The sequence below is a fragment of the Ruditapes philippinarum genome, unplaced genomic scaffold (genome assembly GCF_026571515.1).
Source record: "Ruditapes philippinarum isolate M1 unplaced genomic scaffold, ASM2657151v2 ctg3237_1_1_1_1, whole genome shotgun sequence".
Classification (NCBI taxonomy): Eukaryota; Metazoa; Mollusca; class Bivalvia; order Venerida; family Veneridae; genus Ruditapes; species Ruditapes philippinarum.
In genome coordinates this window covers 77855-97022 of record NW_026866022.1, presented here as the reverse complement: position 1 = coordinate 97022, position 19168 = coordinate 77855, and the positions used below count along the sequence as shown (strand labels likewise).

General features: G+C 33.5%; 1 protein-coding gene and 1 long non-coding RNA gene across 2 annotated transcripts in view; one reads left to right on the top strand and one right to left on the bottom strand.

Moving 5' to 3' along the window:
• The first annotated feature begins 13636 nt into the window (after window positions 1-13636).
• LOC132731021 (uncharacterized) overlaps window positions 13637-19168 on the top strand; it is a 71089-nt gene continuing 65557 nt past the window's right edge. The window contains exon 1 of the mRNA XM_060717121.1: window positions 13637-13965. The gene's annotated coding sequence lies outside the window, so the exon portion shown is untranslated. The remainder of the gene's footprint in view (window positions 13966-19168) is intronic.
• Window positions 14294-16962, bottom strand: LOC132731022 (uncharacterized). Its single transcript, XR_009625829.1, has 3 exons — window positions 16646-16962; window positions 15278-15438; window positions 14294-15072 (listed from the first exon to the last, which is right to left on the bottom strand). It is a non-coding gene; the product is annotated as an uncharacterized LOC132731022 (long non-coding RNA).

Sequence of the window (19168 nt, the reverse complement as noted above, 5' to 3'; positions counted from 1 at the left end):
CAATCTGACAAGCAAATCACCAAATTATGATGAACTTGTATTAGCTTATAGAAGAAAGGTTTTCACCACCCAATCAAACTGAATTATATAGAACTCCCAATCTACGTGAGAGAAGACAAAAAGCTACAGAATCTTTATTCTGAGATTGGGACAGGACATTAGACGTTTGACTAATTTAGCATATCAATCAGGCACCATCAGATGTAAAAGAGACTTTAGCGAAAGAACAATTTATAGATTCTTTAGTTAACTCGGAGATGAGGCTTAGAATTAAACAAGCTCGTTCCTACTAGCTTGAATGAAGCAGTAAGACACGCTGTTGAGCTTGAGGCTTTCAACAGGGCAGAACGAAGATCCCATGAAACTCGTGGTTTATTAAGAAAACTAAATTCTGAACGAATTATGATAGTCCGAAAATCAAGATGACAAATTAGATAGGCCTGATAAAATTAGTAGAGGAAATGAAGAATATGTTAGCAATGTTTCGACGCCAAAATAATTTTAAAACTTTTGATAAAAGAAACATAGATACATCCCAGCGAAATCAAAATAATAGAATGTCTTCAAGAACATTTGCTTATGGGTCAAATACAAATAGTTTGAATTGTTATGAGTGTGGTAAGAAAGGTCATGATAAATACAATTGTCAAAAATTCATTAGGAGATCAAAACGAAGAATTGATGTGTTAGAGAAAGATTGTGAAAGTTTGTCTAATTCGTGTGGTTCAGAGTTATTTGTTGAAGTTACAATAAATGGAATCAAAGCTAATTGTTTAATTGATACTGGTGCAACATTTTCAATTATTTCTTCAAGTTTTATAGATAGATGTCAGTTTCCAGTAAATTTAGAACCGTTTGAAACAAACATTGTAAATGCCTCTGGAAAACCTTTAGAAATAAAAGGTAGGACACATTTAGATATTAAATTGAATGATGAAATTTCGACAAATCCTTTTATAGTTTCTGACATAGAAGGAGATGCAATATTAGGATTAAATTTTATGACAGCAAGACATATTGTAATAGATGTTCGAATAATCAGTTTGACAGCCAATGGTGGTAAAAAGATACAAATGAAATGTAAAGGTCCGATAGGTTGTAACCGTGTGATTTGTTATTTTTGTGGAATGAAATTAAAAAAGAAAGATTATGTAAGACAGCACTGTAGAAGAATACATAGTTCTGGAAATATAAATATAAATGAGATTCGAAGTGTGTGTATGCCAAATCTAATTGTTAGAGCAGCTTAAAACATATTTTGTAAGTTCATGCGGGGCGCATGTAAAACGGAGGCGGTGGGTAGTGTAACGTTTAGACATTTCTACTCAGCTTGTTTTCATTGTCTAAAATGATTTTGTGTAACTTATTTAACTATTATGTTATTTGTTTTATTTGCGACAATGTATTTTAGTTTACGGTACTTTACAATATACGTTTGGTATACGTATTTTAATGAAGTTTGAAACATCATATAATGTAAATAATCGTCTCAGTGATAAGTGATCATTCTAATCAGCCAATGAAAATAAAGTCCATGCTTGAGCGATCATCTCAGCAGGTATAAATACGGCGATTAAAAGCAAAATTATTCAGTCTGCAGAGGAATTCACCGGGACCAGGTTACTTTATGTAATTGAAGCCTCCGCTTCATACATAGGAGGAGGATAATTTCGTCTACCTAACTGAAGCCTAGCTTCATAGGTAGAGAAAGAAGAATTGGCAAAAAAACTAAAAATACCCCCTTGTTTAACCAAAAATTGAAGCCTTAGGCTTCAATGATTATAGTGGTCGTTTAATAGTTTTAGTTGTGAAAAAATTAATATTTGAACTCTGGGTACTTTAGATCTCCACATTTTCTGAAAGCCCTCGCTATCAGGGGAATTGGTTTAAAATATAGGTTCATTAAAAATCCAAGGTATTTACTTTAATAACAAATAAAATTTTGTATATTAGAATAAAATTAACGTTGGAAAAAAACTTTTTAATTTTAGACATCCCTACCAGCAGCTTCTTCTTCCTATCTAATAGAGAAACCTCGCTTTCATAGATAGGGAGGTGGTTGCTGGACTATGGAAATTATCGGGTTGCAGCGGAATCTATGGGTTTTCAAAAAAATGTTATAGTGCTATATTGTAAACATCATCTTTACTATATTGAGCCTTTTTGAGAATTTAATAGTGTATTTCGGAGTGTTAATTCAAGCTGATTGTTTATGATATATGATAATTTCATAATCATTTGTATCTAATCAAACGGCAGGTAGCCCAAAGAAAAATTTATTATATATTCGTTGTACATCCGCTCGGTACACGTTACAAGTAAAGGACAATTTTTAGTGTTGTGGGGCCTTTATGAATCGCGCATGCGCAGTAGAATTGAAGAAAAATTCAGTATGGCGGAGGTCAGTCCCGGATAACCTTTTTCTTACAATTTGAAGAAATTGATGTAAGTATCCTTTTAAATTTTTTAGCCGTTAAAGTTTTTATGTTTGATTTCTGAAAAAAGAAAAAGATTACTCCAAAGAAAAAAAATTAAAAGTGCCAACAAAAAATTCAAAATTTTCCAAATTTAAAAAGAAAGAAAAGGGGAAAAATTGGGGGAAATTTCCCGGGGAAGACCCTTAATAACCCGGGTAAAGAAACATATCCGCGGAAAATGTTTTTAAATTTCCGGATATGACCTATATTTTACAAAGTAATTATTTTTTATTAATTTTTCTTGATACGGTGTTTTATAATAATAAAATGAGGCAATATCTGGTCTTCGTCCCCTGGGGGACAATGCACTTTTCAAGTTGATCTGGAGCGCTTGCTTTAAATTTGACAAAGCTGAACTTGGCCGAATATTGGTTGTCAAGAGTAACGTTATGTCAGCATTTTCCGTGAAGCAATTTGATTGGATCAAAGTATTACATTAATAATCGGTATATTCCGTAAAATAAAAAAATCATACCTGAACTTACTAATTCTGTAAGCTTCTATGCTGGTATATCCTTATTTCCCTGTTTAAATTATCATATCGTCTGTTAGTGATGTTAACTTAAATGCATATAAAGACAGGTCTACTATATAATGTCCACTATGAAAAAGTCTAAATAGCGCTAAAAAAAAATGATTTGACGCGGCGCGGTCACGTGCCAAACCCATTCTATAAATATTTCAGGATTAAGTCCATTTACATAAACAAATGCTGATATAAGTATTCTCTGAAAATGATTTAAATTTGGAGTCCAGAAATATCTCCTGATTGAATGTGGCCATTGATTTGCTGGTCCAATGATATCTTGAATTATTGACCATTGTGTGTAATTTTAAGGTAAGTAATAAAATTATGAATTTTTTTTTTTTTTTTTTTTTTTGCAATTACAGATACAGATGCCCAATTCCAGAACCTTCTCCTGGTTCTTTAGCGTGCCAAGTGTTTAAGCACCCATACACGGGACCTCGATTAAAAGTCTCATCCGAAAGACTGATTAGTAATTTAGTTGGCCAGCCTGGGAATCGAACCCACAATGTAGAGATTACAAGTCTCGCGCTCTTACCGTTTGAGCTATGGGGGCTGGCATAAGATATAGCAAATAGAATATACATTTTATGCACGTGTGTGTAATTATACTGCTTAATCATGCGATAGTAACTTCAAAAAATCAAACTTGACGAAGATTGCCGCGTTGTTACGATTTATACTGTAGGTGGCGACGCCTATTTGCTGAAATGTCAATAAGCGTCTGAGTGACCCTGATCAGGGAAATACATATGTGTACACTGTCACTGAAATACACACTAAAATGTTACTGTCCCCCGGGGGACAAAGACCGGATATTGCCTAAAATGATTTTGTAAACATGTAAAATATCGTTAAATTTGGTCCATAAATAAAAAAGTTACCGTTATGCCTTATTCTCATCGATTCGTGCCTTCTCATCGATTCGTGACCTAAATAATTGTCTGGTATAAATACTTCTGCAAGGACATACACCATCTGAAAACTACACAAGTTTTATTAGACACTGGATTTGACAATTCTATCCAATCAAAATGCGTAATTGAACAGGTGTAAATGACCTTACCGTACAATCAGCTGGTGACCTAATTGTCTGTGAAATTAGGTGCTACCTATGGCAAGGAAAGCTCTTATGATTTATGATTTAAGCATAACATGTTTAGTGTACATGTTAACCAGATCTATCATGCAATTTGTTAATAAGTCAATGCAGGTATTTTGTACCGTAAACAGAAACAAATAAATTGGTGGTGTTCAACCTATCATCGGAAGAGGGACCACGGCACTGCGCATGCTTCGGCGTTTGGAAAATCCCGTCTGCCATTTCCTGTTAACCTCTAATCACATATGTTGTTTTTACATTATTTTTAATGTGCTAATTTATCAAAAAAAATTTAAAAGTATCTTTACATTTATCATCGTTACTATAAGTTCTTATGAATGAAATGAATGTTTAATTTCTGATTTTGTACATCATTCTTTCACCGGAAGTGTTATTAAGCATGCATCTGCTAGCAATAGTCTGAATTATGTAGACGCTCATGAAAAGCGCTGTGATATCTACATTTAGCTCAAAAGGATATCAAAATGGCGGCGACCAGTTAACTAAGGATTTTTTCACAGCTCATTTGGTATAGGATATATATATTTTTGAAATTTTCGTTTACTTTAATTTGATTTTATTTGAATTGATACGTGTCATACATGTTATCTTAGAGAGCTTCAGCCCTTGCGGGGCCTTTGGGCCCGCTCGGACTTTCTACGTATTCGAATAACCTTCTATAAAAATCATATACGTGGCGGACAGGAGATACGGAATATAACTTAAATTTTAATATGAAATTAGGCAAAGCTTATGAACGGGAAGTTGTTAAAAATTCCTTTCATTCTTTCTGTTTTAAAGGTGTCATTCGGTATTACATGCACCGCTTACGTTTTCACTCGGAACACTCGACGATTATCATTTATCCGAAAAGTTGAGATTTGTTCCGTTATCGGAATACCCCGCCTTTTATCATTGAGTTACATTGTAAATGGCGGCGCCGGACTAGAACTGACACTGAAAATTTCATTGATAGGTATAGAATTCTATATATTTTTTAATTGTTTTTTATTTGATTTTCTTTTAAATATACACATGTAGTCTATAGCCGGGCAAGCCAAAGCCCGGACCCGCTTTGCGGGCCCGGTCTTTGACTTCCCCGTATAAATTAATTATTGTGTCGCCTTGAAAAAGGCGACATATAGGGGTTACTTTTATCGGCGGCATCGTTGTCAGTGGCCCCTTAAGCTTGTCCGGAGCATAAGTCAGTCATTATAAGTCGGATTGACTTCAAACTTGGTATGCATGCTTCTTACAATGACCAGAAGTGCAGTGCACAAGAACTGGTACTCTGCACTTCTTATTTTTTGAGTTATTGCCCTTTGTTAATTTTCATACTTTATTTTTGTCCGGGACATTTCTCCTAAAGTATAAAATCTATGGACTTGAAACTTAATAGGATGATAGATCTCATTAAGAAGAAGTGCAGTGCATAAGAACTGTACTTTGCATTTCTTATTTTTTGAGTTATTGCCCTTTGTTAATTTTCATACTTTATTTTTGTCCGGGCCATTTCTCCTAAAGTATAAAAGCTATGGACATGAAACTTCATAGGATGATAGATCTCATTAAGAAGAAGTGCAGTGCATAAGAACTGGTACTCTGCATTTCTTATTTTTTGAGTTATTGCCCTTTGTTAATTTTCATACTTTATTTTTGTCCAGGCCATTTCTCGTAAAGTATAAAAGCTACGGACATGAAACTTTATAGGATGATAGATCTCATTAAGAAGAAGTGCAGTGCCAAAGAACTGGTACTCTGCATTTCTTATTTTTTGAGTTATTGCCCTTGTTAATCCTTTTATTTTTGTCTGGGCCATTTCTCCTAAAGTATAAAATCTATGGACTTGAAACTTCATAGGATGAAAGATCTCATTAAGAAGAAGTGCAGTGCATAAGAACTGGTACTCTGCATTTCTTATTTTTTGAGTTATTGCCCGTTGTTTATTTTCATACTTTATTTTTGTCCGGGCCATTTCTCCTAAAGTATAAAAGCTATGGACATGAAACTTCATAGGGATGATAGATCTCATTAAGAAGAAGTGCAGTGCACAAGAACTGGTACTATCTGCATTTTATTTTTGGAGTTATGGCCCGTAATTCAAACTATTTTGCCAGGCCATTTCAAAATAAAAAAGCTTTAGACTGAAACTAATAGGATGAAGATTAGAAAGAAGTGCATGCACAGAAACGCCTTCTGCAGTTTTATGATTTAGGCCCATTGTGATTCAAATTCATTGTCCGCCATTTCCCAACATAATTGTTCACACGACACATCCGACTCGCGGAGTTCTAATATCAAATAAATCCGATACAAGATGTTATAAAAGAAATTACATCAAAATAATTAAATTGGGCATAATAAAAAACTATAATAATTTTGTTTTATAAAAAACATATCCGTGAAGAAACAGAAATACCGATATGACTTATCTATATAAATTAATATCTTAAAATTTTCTCGACATTTAAAAAATATTTTACATGCAAAATATGTTAAATTTGGTCCATCAATAAAAAAGTTATGAGTTATATTCAAAATTAATAATTCTTTTTATGAATTTTTTCTCGATACGATATACCGTAATAATTCTATTTAGCGCCCGGGCTTTTATCAGAATCATAGACTTTTTGAAAGTTGGGGATGATGTGCACAATTTAAGATGTAAAGTGAACTTTGATATCAGCTGACCTAGATTTTGACAAAGTGTCTGTGTTGTCCTTAGATGTACAGTCATGAAATTTAGGCCATGTGAAATATGACTTTCACTACCAAATTCACTGGACTCATCTGCATTGATAGATTCCTACTCTCATCTTTTATTTGAATAACAATAGTGTTACGAGCCAGGCGTAACGAGAAAGAAAAGCCAGCAACAAACTTGTAACAATAACAAATTTATTACAGAAAAATTATTAAAGAAAAATAAAATAACAAATTATGTTTACAAATACCTGAATCCAAATAAAAATTACAAATGCTAACGTCGATCTGAAGATCCCTTTTCAATAGCACAGTTAAATCCAAAGTTAAATCCAAGAACACTTAAGAATAAAATTCCCCACAATAAATCCACAAGAAATAATTAATAATCAAAGCTCCAAAAACATAATTCCCAATTAATAATACTTCCAAGTAATATTGAATGACTTAAAAAAGACACTGAGACTAAAAATAACTGATAACTTAAAATATTAATCGAAAATGTCTCCTTAATATAATTAACAAGAAGTTCCAAAAGTCTAATTTCTCAAAATCATAACAGCAACTTCAACAATAAAGAATCATCCAGAACGTTTCTATCTAAATATAATGCAGTAGTTTCTACCAACAGTAAGAACCTTCTAGTAGCATACATATCTTACTGTCTAGAAATAGAAACAATGATTAATATGGAAATACCAACTGGTCAGATATAAATATATACATTAATATTTTGCATACATAACACTTCTCCTCTTCAAAGAAAAGACAATATGAAGAAAAATTTCTTACATAAATTCAAACGAATGAAACTAACAAATAACACAGGAGAAATTTAAACATTTTAACATTCAATAATTGTATCACAATATCAATACAACAACACCAAAAAAAAAATATAACCAATCAATCATATAAATTTTAATTAAAATACTGCAAATACAGTTTAGACACGTGAAAGTCATCAGGGCATCAAATTTCTTCCCCTATTGCTAATGTCAAGACTATATCGCAAAAATAGACTCCACTCAACAACCTGATTTTGTTTAAGTTATGCAATAAAGGAGGGGATTGTGACACTGAAGCACAACAACAGCAACTTTCGAAGAAGTATATAAACTTCAAAACTGTAATAGCAAGAAGTAATAGCAAGGCAAACTCTTTCTCTGAGAGTAGATAATTTCCTGATGTCATAAACTTTTAGAAAATACAAACAATGGTCAACACCATCTGTTCTATCTTGGATCAATACACGTTCAGCACCTATTCACTACATCTACAGCTAACTTTAAAAAGTTGTTTATTAAAATCTTGTGCCAAGAGAACGTGGTCAATCTCTAGGTATGCTTTAAGCGTCGAATGCCCATTTGAACACTGTCAATTCCAAATCGAATTTGGTTCTTTCTTAGCAAATTTGTCAATCGTCATCATAACCGAAAAATTATTACAAAAATTTACGATAATACCTGCCATACCAAAAAATCGCCATCAGTGTCTTTGTACAATTTGGCCAACAGCAAATCTCAGAAAGATACTTTGACCTTAGCTTCTATTGTTTAAAACTTCCCCTTCCCAGCTAAAAACATTCTACAACAAAGTTAAAAATGCATACAAAATTCACACTTTTTGCCAAAGATTAACGTCAATAGCATCAACTAAGTCGGGTCGAAGAAATGCTCCGATAGTTGAGTGTTCCTCCCATTCATCAAGAGATATTGCGTCATCAAGTAAGCGTTCACATCCGTTACCCAGATAACCTATGTTAATAAGTCCTCTGAAAGATGCCTGTGATTTTTCATAACCAAATCGGCATAACTTTATATTGATAACAGAGCCGTCTGGTGTTCAGAAGGCTGATATCCTTAGCTCACCAGAAGTGGAACTTGCCAGTAACCTTAGAAACAAACTTTGTTACAGTACTTTGCTTTTTCCTCACAATTTTTATATCATCAATCAAATTCGCTTGAATATAAAAGAATCAGTTTTTTTTACATCGATCACTTACGAAATCTGTTAACACATCTATATTCATTTGAAATTCGTACAAGAATAGCATGGAGACTGTAATGCTTGACTTGTTCAATAACAGTCAAATCCAAGTAAATACTGACTTTTGCTTATACTTTTGTTTACATGATTTTTCTACTATGGCATGCTGTTTTATTGTGTCAGATTCAAAGAATGAACTCAATGATGGTATTTTTGTCCAGTCGTCGGAATATCAGAAAAAATGTTCATAATCCTATAAATAAGCTGTTTCAATCATCTCGTCGACGTTCTAATGAGCAATTTTCATTCCAATTTTTCAAGAATATCAAGTTTTCAAGCTGCGAAAGCAGATAGAACTTTTCAAACATTTCACGAACTATAATCAATGAACAGATTTGTGTTGGGGAACAGAGTTTACCAAAAGATATAGGTTACTAAATTGCTACTCGTCAAAATATCCTTAACAAATTAAACACATTTGCTTTTGCCTTTCGCCTCCCAGGAGTATTAATAATAAATTAAGTCACTGACTTTCTTTCAATAACTATAGAGGACCAAAGTTATCTTGCACTTAAGGTTTTCCAAGGTATAGGTAAAAGAGCAATACTGCACACCAGGGTAAACTTCTTTCCTGAGTCATTCTCATCAAACCTTTGAAATTCATTACTTGTTTGATTAATTAACCTACTAACTCCAACGATGCGTTAGTCACTTAATTCGAAAATCTGATACATACTGAAGCAAATTAAAGAATTCATTTCAAGACAGAATCTCTTTAGAAAGTTTTAAGGGTCCTCGACAGTGGTACCAAATACTAATTCAAAGGGCTGAAGCCAAATATCCTGAACACGATCTCTACAGCAAATTAACAAAAAATGGACCTCATCCCAGAGTCTTTTTTTCATGGTCAAAACAATATGACCTAATCAATTTAGATCCGTGAAACTTCTAATGCACCTGACTTCAGGGTATAAGCTGAGAGGACCCTATATGATAATCCTAACCGGCGACCCTGGAAAATACCAGACAATAAAATTGACCTTGATCAGACTGACTGATAGGTAAGAATACCAACAAAAGCTTGAAAAACGTATCACAAGAGCCCTTAAGCAATATTTGACATTTAATATCCTTAAGGAATAGCTTCAGGGAAGCGCGTAGAAGCAGAACATAAAAGTTAATAAGTACTGAGAACCTATTATTTTTGGTTAAGGACCGACACAGTCAATAATAACCTACACAAAAGTTCATTCAATAACAGGAATAGCGTAAATGAGCTTGAGGTATTGTCATGTAGGTTTTTCCAACCACTGCAAGTATGAACAATTTACATACTTAGATACATCTCTTTTACAGGCCACCCAATAAAAATGATTGAAATTTTATGTATTTTTAGTTACCACCTAATGACCTCCATGGGTGCTTCATGACCAAGCTAAAATACCTGGCGATTAGATTTTGGATCCACAATTGGTGATTAGACAGCCACCCCTCTCACAGGACATTCGGGCGCGCCCTTTCTCATTAAAAATCCCATTCTTCAATAATAACAAACAGCGGACTTGTAAAGCTTTCAATCTTCCACTTAAAAGCCTTTTGATAAAGGACCGAAACTCAGATCATTTGTTGCCTGGATAAGCGTACCATGACAGCGCGCCAGACCTGATCTTAATCTGGTGTATCAAAATCGATATTGAAAATCTGTCTGAGTTCAGGCAGGAGTAGAGTAAGAGAAAAACTTCTTTCATTATCCAAGACTCGAACCTTAAAAGATCAGCTAGTCAATATCTTGAAACAATCATTACTCTGAATGGCCTCTAGCCATGAGCTCGATAACGCACATATAGGTAAAGCAAGGAACCGCTCAAGGGTCAGGATCGCTCCAACACAAGGAGTGTCAGTACAAGTGAATAACCACTACCTTACTCCACTAATCATACCTAGCAATATACCCATAAAGGTAAAAGATCTTATTATTAGCCTACAGCCACCGCCCATGTAACCAAACTCTGAGACAAAATAAATATTATGAGGGAAAACATAGAAAAACACACTCTACACCTGAATAAGACACTGATCCAGCAAAGTCTTCTCAAACAAAGGCAGGATCGCAATAAGAAGATTGAGAAGCCCTTGCTCTAAACATTTTAATAGGAACGTAGGTGCGCAAGTATCACCGAAAGTGACACGAACCCCGAAAGGAATGTTCATTAATCTCCATAAGAATCAGACTTGGTTCTGGACCTTCAATAATTGCAGTTGTATCAAATACAAACTGAGTCAGAATCCGTGACAGTAAAGACCTGTGGGCCTCATCAAACGTTGTTGTGACTCCCCGTGTTAAAGGTAACAATCAAAATAGATCCATTTCCTCAATAATGGCATGTAGGACGAAAGGCGATTATACCTTAGTCATTCAGATGACTTGGTTGGATACTTGACTGACACTAGAATGAGCCAATAAATTACCAAACGAACATAATTAAAATGAGGGGGGACATCCCTTTAATCTAAAAAATGAGACTTTGTGGGTTTAAAGAATAATCATTCACTAAACTCAACTTCTTCTAAAGTTTCTACTGTTTTTCATTCAATAAAGATTTAACATCTGAGTGAATCACAAACGTTAAAACTCTTTCAACTAACTATAGCTGTCTAGTCTTTCATGATTCAATTTTATTTTCTTAAGATAGACACCACCGCAATCAAAAAGTTTTGCTTTTCCCTTGCAAATTCACATGGTTACCAATTTCTCTTAGAATTTCCCGAATTTTTGCCGTAGGCCTCTGGTACTAACTCATAACCTTTAGAAAATAATCTTTGAAATTATCATAATAGAGCTTTGTTCGACAGTAATTGGGATAGTCACACGACTTTACCAGTAAGACGCCTTATAAATAAGTTCCATGCTCTCTTGGGCCATTTTAAATTGCAGCAACCTGTTTCAAAAATAGAAGATAAATACTATCACTCTGCTTAGAAAGTGGAACAACTAATATTTAGTGACAATCCAAATTTGAATTTCATTAAAATCTGCATCGCTGCTCTTGATTTCTAATTCTCTCCATTCTAACTGAAATCTCTCTCCTCCTTTCTTTCTAATTTGTCTCTCTTCCCTGTATCTTTTCAAACTGCCTTTCCCTTTCTTTTTCTGCCCTTTCTTTTACTAAACAGTCCTTTTCCTTCCCTTTCTTTTTCTAACTGTTCTTTCCTCCCTTTCTTTTTTCTAACTGTAACTGCCTTTCTCCCTTTCTTTTCTAATTGCATTTGTTTCAGTATTCAAATTTAAAATTGAAAGCTTCAAGCTTCTTTTATCTTTAAATTTCTGGGTTTGTTTCAACAATCAGAGAAAAGTGCATCTTGTCCAAAAATACTCATTCATTCAACTAAATAATGAACAGAAGAATTTTTAATTTCTTGTTTACGCATTGAAGATTTAAGTTTCTAATAAATTATAAGCTTTTTTGCAAGATCGAGCAAATCAGTTCTTAGCCAAATTATATGACCTCTGGAATGTTCAGCTCTAGACAAACTTTTCTATAGCTAAATAAAAGACATGACTCTTGCCTGCTGCTGAGTTTAAACTCAGAAAGTGATGTGTTTCAAAATTTCAAAATGAAAGTACACTTAATAGATACAACATAGATATCAACTCAGATAGTAAATACGGATAATAATAAAATGTAAAATAAAAACGGTAATAATTTCCAATAATGTAGCCAAAAAGAAAATATTCAAATCCGCGGACGAGCCCCAATTTCTGTTACGACCAGGCGTAACGAGAAAAAAGCCAGCAACAAATTGTAACAAATAACAAATTTATTACAAGAAAAATATTATAAAGAAAAATAAAATAACCAAATTATTTTACAAATACCTGAATCCAAATATAAAATTACAAATGTCTAGTCCTGAAATCCTGGAATGATCCTTTTTCAATAGCACAGTTAAATCCAATTAAATCCAAGAAAGCACTTTAGAATAAATTCCCACAATAAATCCACAAGAATAATTAATAATCCAGCTCCAATAAATCATTTAATTTCCAAGTTGAATAAATACTCGCAAATATATATTGATGACTTAAAAGATCACTGATGACTAAAAAGGTAACTGATGACTTAAAAGAGTTAATGAAAATATGTCTCCTTATATATATTAACTAAGATAGTTTCCAGACAAGGTCTATTATGTTCTCAAGTAATCAAGAACCTAGCAACTTCAACAATAAAGATCATTCCAGAAGTTTCATCTAAATATAATTGCATGAAGTTTTCTACAACAGGTAAAACCTTCCTCAGTACATCACATGTAGTTTAATGTTTCTAAAAATAAAACAATGATAATATTGTGAAATACCAACTGGTCAGATATAAATATATATACATGTAATATGTTGCATACATAACAATAGATTTACACCAACTAATCTGGATAATAAGAATTAGATAGGTCAGTGATAATTATTTATGGCAATCTTTCATTGTAAATAACAAAAAACAATCTGTTTCTACACTACTGTATAGTGTTGTATTAATGCGGTGGCATAGCATTTTTCACAAATACAATCTTGTTTTTTTCTAGAAATCAAGATGGCACATGAGATACATTTAAAGAACAACAAATATACCTGGCAGTGGGCTAAGGCTTGCCTAGGCTTGGGTTAATCTTAAAGAGGGACGACTTGCGCCATTTTGTGATGACATTGGAAGACAGCAGCACAACGATATTATAAACAAAAATACAACAAACAAAGACTCCTCAACCAAACATACCATGCAGCTCCTGTCAGATAACAACTCTCCAGCCAGATCATGTCCGAGTCTCAAAAAGGGATATGTCCCTCAAACAAGATAAATGTAACTGTTGCTTTCCAAATGATAAGAAACCCTGTCAAACAATGTATGTGGTGCCATCTATGACAGCATTATACAGTATCATGCATCAATACCACCGGCACCTTTTTGGAAAAAAACAGCGATGCCCATGATTGGTCAGCTGACCCATGGAGCATATGCAAATGTTTTATAAATGCTCCTGGGTACAAGAATAAGACATCGGCAGTCGATACAGATTGTACAGGGTTGCTTCATGTTATCATAAATAACACATATTTTCATAGTCATATTGGATGCAATGTTACAGGACCAAACAATCTTTTTTCAAAGGTAACTCAATTAAATTTTGTATTCTTTACTGAAACAAAAAAGAAACTTTCTACAAGTTTGAATGTAGATATGTTTTTCAATCCTTTTGAAGCTCAATTTTTACGTGCTTTTATACGGGGATTAGCTGACCGATTTTGCAAACAAAACGAGTTTTACAAGCTACTACATGTATATAAGTGTGAACATCTAAGTGGTACCCTTGAACAACTGGCACATACTTTGCGAAAGTTTTTTTTTGGTTCAGTATATATGTTTATTTTAAATTTTGTAGAATTTTAAGCTTTACTGTAAGATTTAGTCTGTTAATTGAGTATAAAAGTTAAAGAGATTATTCATTAGGCCACATTTAAAAAAGTCTTTGTTTGCTGTCTCCCGACCCTAATTTTTAGAGTTGGGTAGGTAGGTAGGGATTTTTTTTTTTTTTTTTTTTTTTTTTGGAAATACATACATGTTTTTGGTTTGATTCTGTTTGTTGGAAAAAACGGTTTAATAAAAATGCGAATAAAAATTTTTAAAATTGATATATCTTAATTTCAGTTTGTATATCTTTCAATTAGTCAATACAAGAAGTATAGTTCTTTTTAATAAAAATACATGTAACAAAGGCAAAATTTCAAACATTCACCCAACATGTGAGAGGATGACTAAAACACACAAATATACTCAAATATATTATGCAAAATAACTACTGAACAACAAAAGGCATCATTATACATCAACAGTTTAAAGTCTGCTTACATTTTTTTTTCACTGAAATGAATAGTTAGTGACACAACCAGAAAAACAATTTCAAACACTAAGCAACTTCAGACAAGTAAACAGTTAAGCCACAGTATACCAACAAAATTTAGGTTCACAGTATTCATTTTTTATAGGACATCTATGGGGAATGTCTTTCTTGTGGACATTGATGCATTGCTCATAAACTGGAAGTACAATCCTAAAGGCTAAACTTTGTTAACAGTTCTGGATTTCTCTGTGCTTCTGGCTCATCACAATGGGCACAAATATCTGGTCGTCCAATGTTGGAGGCACAGTAAGGGAACTCCACGTGAGATTGGCATGACATCTGCAGTCATACAAACACTCTCCCTTGCAGAGCATCTCCTATGAAAACAGACAGAAGGCTAGACTTTATGCAATACAGATTTTGCCAAAAATGCAATTATTTTAACTTTTTTAATCATACAAACATGGGAAATATGTTAGAAAGAATAAAATCAGGTTTCTACTTTCAGTTGATTATGTAAAAACATTTTGACATCACTATTTTAAGAAAATAAGCACAACAATGTGCAATACTAATACTAACCATCAACTGTAATGACTGAATCACAGTTGTAACCAAATTTCTCAAGGTTGTGTTTTAGAGATCATGTTTACCTATCAATTTATTCTTGGAGTAAATACACCTTGGTTTATCCGCATTCAGTGCCTTGCATTTTAACCCACTAGAAGACTATTCTTAAAGCCCTGCAATAATGAGAAAATGTGATAAACGAGTGCTGAAATGGTTCAAATACTAAGACAGGTGGTACTGAAAACAATAAGATAAGTGCATTTGCTGGTTGAAGAAAATGATTATTTAATAAATACTGGTACTTATAAATGAGTGAGTACATACAAGAAACTTTATTTATTTACAAGAACTTTATTTTAAGTCGATTACATGAGCACTCAGTAAGTTTTTAACACAAACCAGTATTTAAGGTGATTCTGCTTTGTCAGCCATGTTTGTTTTCACTATGTGGGTCCAAAGTGAAAGTAGGCCAAAATTCATATAACAACAAAGCTCACATTGTTATATGATGAGCCATTTGCAAGTACACTTCCAGTTCTATGTTTTAAAGACTATTTTAAACAAAAATAAAAATGATAACAATAAGAAAATTTACCTTGAATGTGCTACATTTCTGAAGACCAAATACATTCTGTTGGAAAGTTTTATGCACATTTCATGAATGGCAAAATCCTTTTTAAAGTCCGTTTTAGTGCCTACAAAAGCTATTTTTTGCAGAAAATACAAAAAACTTTAAAAAATATAAATCTTAGGAAAGTAGTTTATCTGACCTTGAAAAAAACATGGCCACCATGACATGTGTAAAAAAAGTAGTACCATGAAAATAAACATAATTTACCTATCTCTTGTGTACATGACAAACAGACACACTTCACTGTTACACATTAAAAGGTTAGATTTTAAAGTTTGATAGTGTTTTCATTTTAATAGTAGTTCATAAGGCTATAAATGATGATTGTTTTCTTGCACTACTTTTTTACAAAAAATAATGGAGGCCATGTGCTTAGAAGGACATGAGATATGGATTTATTTGGAGTTAAGTTTTGAAAGATTTTTGTATTTGCTGCAAAAAATAGCTTTTGAAGGCACTAAAACAGACTTAAAAAGGATTTTGCCATTCATGAAATGTGCATAAAACTTTGCAACAGAATGTTTTTGGTCTTCAGAAATGTAGCACATTCAAGGTAAATATTCTTATTGTTATCATTTTTATTTTTGTTTATAATTGTCCTTAAAATATAAACCTGGAAGTGTACTTTCAAATGGTTCATCATTTTACAATAAGAGCTTTGTTGTTATATGAATTTTGGCCTACTTTCACTTTGGACAGACTTTGTGAAAACAAACATGGCTGACAAAGCGGAATCACCTTAAGCATACCGTAAGAACGTCCGATTTTTTTCGGGTAAAAATCCTCGACGTCATTCAACAGATCGACCCATGCCCAGACAAATTCATTCTCGTGGAGGTTATTTTTCAACAAAGTTGAATAAACGTAATAATAAATGTTGACGAGATGATAAAATACTCGTCTTCTTGAAGATCTTCTAACTTTCGTTTTGCAAAATTGTAACGGATGTGTACACAATCGACTTTTACCCGGCGGTACTTGATAGTCGATACACGTGACGAATAATACGCGGGAACCAGAATACTACACGCCGTTATTGAACGGATATCGGTAAAAATATGCGGCACCAAAAAAAGGTCGGCGAGAGCAAATAAAATTTTTCGGAGCGCAGCGTTTTTTTAGGGTCGGTCGGGAGACAGCAAACAAAGCTATTTTTAATTTAGGCCTTATTGTTACCTTCGTGCAGTTATTGGTTAACTATTATTGAATTTTTATAGGAGTTAACCCATTACCACACTAAGTTGAAATTATGTCCATATAACTTGGAGGCTAATGCAGTTTTATTGCCATAGAAACAATTTGCCACACATGAGTAAATATTCAAAATTGTTACAAGTAAAATTGTATTCACAAACAGTGATTTTTTTACCTCTGCATCCTGAGTCCAGGACTCATTGAATTTGCTGTGGATGCAAAGTTTAAAATAATGTGCATCTTTTGGATGCATACTTTTTCTGAGTAGGGAGTCCTGTCTCATAGGAATTTGGTAATAAATACCAAATTGTGTTCAAGTTATGTCTGTAAATCTTCTACAGATAAGAAATGATAATGTGCTATACTATAGATAAGCATAAAAAATATTAAGGAAAAAGAAGTTTTGATTAATCTCAAACTAAATTAATGGAAATAAACTTATTAAATTTATTTGACAGTTTTAAATAATTTCAGTATCAGAAGCATTGTAATTAATGTAGAAGTCAAATTCATTTTTTCTTCATTCCATTGTTAATGTACCTTTCATATCACTAAAGCAATATTATGCCTTGTAACTTGGATTTGTCGGCTGAATTTTTGGACTCATAGATTTATTGCCCAGCGAGTCCTAGGACCCACACTGATGAGTTTGTAAAAAAATCACTGCACAAATATTTTTTGGCAATACAATCTTTTGGCTAGCTTGTATTGTTGTGGGTGGGAAACAAAAGCTATCTTTATGTTAAGCCTCGCAGTAAAATGTACAGAAGTAGGTAATTTGTGTTTTATAAGCAAATACATGTAAGTAAATATCGTTACTTCAGTAAAATGATTTTAACATAAATTTATCAAAAGCCATTTCTATTCCATTTGCTTTTATTAGCTCACCTGTCACAGAGTGACAGGGTGAGCTTTTGTAATCGCTTTTCGTCTGGCATCCGTCCGTCTGTCCGTCCGGCATCCGTCCGTCCGTAAACTTTTGCTTTAAATGACATCTCCTCATAAACCACTAAGCCAATTTCATCCAAACTTCACAGGAATGTTCCTTTGGTGGTCACCTTTAAAAATTGTTCAAAGAATTTAATTCCATGCAGAACTCTGGTTGCAATGGCAACCAAAAAACTTTAAACATCTTCTTCTAAAAAACCCAAAGAGCTAGAGCTTAGATATTTGGCATGAAACATCTTCTAGTAAGTGTCTACCAAGTTTGTTCAAAGAAAAAAACTGGGGTCAAAATTGGCCCCGCCCCAGGGTGCCATTGATTTTCCCTATATGCATATAGTAAAAACTTAAAAAATCTTCTTCTAAAAAACCCAAAGAGCTAGAGCTTAGATATCTGGCATGAAACATGTTCTAATGGATGTCTACCAAGTTTGTTCAAATAAAAGCCCTAGGGTCAAAATTGGCCCTGCCCCAGGGGGTCATTGATTTTCTCTATATACATATAGTAAAAACTTAAAAAAATGTCTTTTAAAGAATCCAAAGAGCTAGAGCTAAGATATTTAGCATGAAACATGTTCTTATGGGTGTCTACCAAGTTTGTTCAAATAAAAGCCCTGGGGTCAAAATTGGCCCTATATGCATACAGTAAAAACTTAAAAAATCTTCTTTTAAAGAACCCAAAGTGCTAGAGCTAAGATATTTAGCATGAAACATGTTCTAATGGATGTCTACCAGGTTTGTTCAAATAAAAGCCCTGGGGTCAAAATTGGCCCCGCCCCAGGGGGTCATTGATTTTACCTATAGGCATATAGTAAAAACTTAAAAAATCCTCTTTTAAAGAACCCAAAGAGCTAGAGCTAAGATATTTAGCACGAAACATGTTCTAATGGATGTCTATCAAGTTTGTTCAAATATGAGCCCTGGGGTCAAAATTGGCCCCGCCCCGGGGGTCATTCATTTTCCTTATATGTGTATAGAAAAAACTTAAAAAATCTTCTTTAAAAAAAAAACCAAATAGCTAGAGTTTAGATACTAAGCATGAAACATCTTCTAGTGATTGTCTAGCAAGTTTGTTCAAATAAAAGCCCTGGGGTTCAAATTGGCCCCGCCCCGGGGGTCATTCCTTTTCCTTATAT